Source organism: Leptodactylus fuscus, chromosome 11, assembly GCF_031893055.1.
Source record: "Leptodactylus fuscus isolate aLepFus1 chromosome 11, aLepFus1.hap2, whole genome shotgun sequence".
In the NCBI taxonomy this organism is placed as follows: Eukaryota; Metazoa; Chordata; class Amphibia; order Anura; family Leptodactylidae; genus Leptodactylus; species Leptodactylus fuscus.
In genome coordinates, this window is record NC_134275.1 from 75,346,381 (window position 1) to 75,350,922 (window position 4,542).

The window sequence follows — 4,542 nt, forward strand, 5'->3', positions numbered from 1 at the left end:
GAGGGGTAGGGGTGGGGGTGGGGGGTAAAAAATACTGAAATTAAAACTGTTACAATGCCCTATGTGGATAAACGGACAAGTGATTGAGAGTTTCATAGAAATAATCTCGATTTATATAGCGGAAACGTAGCCAAAAGAATTTGCACTATACAAGAGAGAATTTAATCCTAAAAGTTGACACTGTACAGGAGAGAAGTCCAAACCCCTAAAAACTGGCACTCTACAGGAAAGAGGTCCATGTTCCCAAGAGCTGCCACTCTACAGAAAAGAGGTCCATGTGCTCATGAATTGTCACTCTACGGGAGAGGGGTCCATGTCCTCAAGATCTGTCTCTCTACAGAAAAGAGGTCCATGTCTCCAAGAGTTGTCACTCTGCAGGAAAGAGGTCCATGTGCTCACGAATTGTCACTCTACAGGAGAGGGGTCCATGTCCTCAAGATCTGTCACTGCAGGAAAGAGGTCCATGTTCCAAAGTGCTGGTACTCTACAGGACAAAGGTCCATGTCCTGGCAATCTACAGGAGAGAGGACCTCTGCCCTCCAAGAATCATCACTGTACAAGATAGAGGACCCCTTCCCTCAAGAGATGACACACTACAGGATAGAGGTCTCTGTCTCAAACAGCTGACAATCCACTGTGGCCGTACTAAGAATAAAATAATACTTATTTTTAAAAGTTTAAAAATTTGGAAAAAATTGACCCCTTCACTTTAAGATATCCTAGAAATTTTTGGGCTAAGGTGTTGATTCAGGGATGTAGTCACTTAATTCAATATCCATATTTGGAGTTGGGAGGGAATTTTTGGTGTGAGTCTTGTAGGGGTTTTTTCACCTTGCACTGGATCAAATTGGTTGGTTTACAGATTGGACATGATGGAACTTGTCTTAACTATAAAATAGACATTCTGAATGGTTATGGAGAGTTTTTTTGCCTTTTTTTTTTTTCAATGTTGTCAAGTATCACGCATGAATCTAATGTATTGTGGAGGAGGATGACCTTAGAGGATTCACGCTGTCAGGCAGGGATCTGAGGAGTCATATCCATGTAAATTTATGGGTTACTATGTAGAAAACAAATACAATGACCCACATTTGCTTTTTCATTTACATTTTTCTAAACATAACATCAGGGAATTTTCGCTCATTATGGTCTAACATGTCCATGTAGTAAACGAAAGAAACAGGCACAAAAACTATAACTTAACTTTTATGGACTGATTATTTTCTATCGATGTACATGCTTAATGTATTTACATACTGTTACATGTTAATTTTATTACTGAAAATTAATAAAAATTTGTATTTAAAAAAAAAAACCTATAACATAATAGTTATGTAACAAATACTGTATTAGATAGGAACATTGGGCTATGTTCACACCAGTGCTGAAGGCTGCCATCATAGACTTCATCTAAATAGCAGAGGAAAAAGTCCTGCACCGAGAACCCAGAGAAATGATGGAGAACATAAGATACTTGATACATTGTATCATTGTCCACAGGACCCTCCATTATTAGATGGATCCATCTTTACTGTTCAGTCCGTTGTTCTGTTCCTAAGTTGAAACAGAAGAATGAACAGTCTTACCCTCAGCTATACCTATAATTATTACAGATTTTACCAGGTTATTAACCACTCTAGAACTTCCGGTCAGTTGAGTTTCCTCCATTCTTCTTATGAATAGGGAAAAAGCTAGGACAGGCTTTTTGGAATGTCGGCGCCCAACCATCTGGTCCTGGACCAAATTCTGCTTTTTAACCCTATGCACAGTAAGCAGTGGCGGTGCAGGAGATCGTAGAAATAACTTATTTTCAGTTTTTAACCCACTCTAAATCATTTGTGAAAAACTGACCTCAGCTGGACAAGCCCTTCAATGTCATTGTCAGCAGCACATCCCACAAAGGGATGCATTGTCCCAATTCTCCACTGATCACTGTGCAATGATGGGGACTGAATATACACATGATCATTTGATCTGGCAGCCGCCAACCCAGGTAAGGGGGTAACAACCACCAAGCTATTATATATTGCCCCAAGACTGGGGTTTCTGAGCCTCACAAGAAGCTCTTACAAACTCTTCCACTCAAGCCACTTTATATTACTGACTAGTTTACTCCAGCTTGAAGCACCAAGAGCTTATTACAAAAACCACACAACCTTATACTGTATACTATAAATTAAGTTTTCAAGAACATTTTTGTTCCGTATTTCCATAAGTGTGTGTGTCTTTTATACAGAGATAATTTTGACACCTTTTATTATGATTAGAACTTTTGAAAATATTGAGAAATATTTTTATTTTTTATTGTATTAGATGTGTTAATATTTACAGTTTGTCTACAGGAATGTTGTGTACTGAGCAGTGTACATATAACAGTGTACCTATACAGAGTGTCTAATATATGTGATATACTATTACATATAAATAAAGAAAACAATATTGATTTTAATAACGTGAATAGGGTTGAGCTGATTTCCGATCATTTTCCATTCAAACCCAATTCCAATTCCGATCCTAATGCAAGTCAATGGGATTTTTTTTAATAATCGAAGATTGGATTTTAAACGATCCTATTCACTACACAGCATGGAGTCCAAAAATTGTTTAAATTTTTGGATTCCACGCTGAATAGTGATTTTAAAAAAAAAAAAAAATCCCTCAGCTATTTAGCTCCCCTGGTGTCTGCTTACCTGCACAGTTCCACTGCCGCTCCCCGTTCTTCTCAGTCAGGTCCTCTCTCATTGACATGCCTTCAGAGCACCGTGCGCGTCCCCACGTCCCTAGGCTAGTGTTAGAGATGATGGGAGTAGGCGGGGCTTGTTGTGGCTTAGTAGAATGTGGGCAGGGAGACGTGAGTGCATCACTCACATCTCCCCTCCCAGTATCCACCCACACTTTCCTAAGCCACAAACCCCGCCTTCTCTCAGCATCTCTAACACTAGTCTAGGGAGGCAGGGGCGCGCAGGGTGCTCTGAAGCCATGTCAATGAGAGACAAGGGGAGCGGCAGCAGATCTGTGCAGGTAAGTAGAGCAAAGTTCGCGAGTACATAGTATCTATCTACTCTTCTGCTTCCTCCTTGCTGTGCCATATACTGGACTCTGCTACATCTTCATAACTGTACATTGCATTGTAGTATCTATCTACTCTTTTGTTTCATCCCTGCTTTACTATATACTCAGCTCTGCTACATCTCAGATGTAGCTGAGCTGAGTATATAGTAAAGCAGGGATGAAGCAAAGGAGTAGATAGATACTACAATGCAATGTACTACATTTATGGAGATGTAGCAGAGTCCAGTATATGGCACAGCAAGGAGGAAGCAGAAGAGTGGCAGGCTGCAGTAAACCACTCTGCACTGCTGTGAGGATGACGAGGAACTCGCCATATAATAAGCCATGGCTGAAGTTCGCGAGTAGATAGATACTACTGTACATTGACTTGTCTATCTACTCGCGAACTTCAGCCATGGCTTATATGGTGAGCTCCTCCTCGTCCTCACAAAAGCGCAGAGTGGTTTACCGCAGCCTGCCACTCCTCTGCTTCGTCCCTGTTTTACCGTATACTCAGCTCTGCTACATCTGAGATGTAACAGGGCCGAGTATACGGCACAGCAGGCAGGAAGTGACGGTTCCTCTCTGCTGTGCCGTATACTCAGCCCTGTTACATCTCAGATGTAGCAGAGCTGAGTATACGGTAAAACAGGGACGAAGCAGAAGAGTGGCAGGCTGCGGTAAATCCATAGGAATGAATGGACACAGCCGGCATGCAAGGAGTTAAGCAGCCGGACGCCGGCAAAGTCTGCGAGACAGCCGCTTCCATTCATTCCTATGGATGCGTGCTATTCGAAACGGGAGTTTCGAATAGTACTCGCTCATCTGATACTATAGCTTTTCCCACAATGACTGGCCAGTAGCCAAGCATTGTGAGAAATAACCTCCGACCTCGATCCCGCCGGAAAAGATCGGGAACGGAATTTCAATTGCGATCATAAAATTTACTCGATCACCGATCGGAATCCGAACATTTCCAATTCTGATCGCTCAACCCTAAAATTGAATAGTGAGGTATTTTTTGTTTTACTATTTTGCACATAAACACTACTCTTAAAATATATATATTTTTCACGTCTTAAATTCCAGAAGCCATAAATTTTATATTTTTTTTAATCAGTACTGTATGGAGGTTTATTTTTTGTGCTGTGTGTTTCAGTTTTCATCGGCACCATCCTGGGATATATCCTGGGATTTTTTTGGAATTTTAAGTTTCTCAATAAATTTGAGATGTTAAAAAATGAATGCCACTATCTGTGATACTCGCCCACTCTATGATAGGGTCTGGGTGCTTTGGGTTAACAGGTCTAGCAGCCCAGGTCTGCCATAGTGTCTTCAACTCTGATTGGGAAACTGGATTGAGTGGATTCTCTCACACTTTTCCAGGTGGAACACTTATTCCTATACCAACTCCCTATCCATATGCACGTAACGCTACACACCACTCACATGCCCTTTCCTAAGTTGGTTTTAGTTTTATCTTTTCACCCT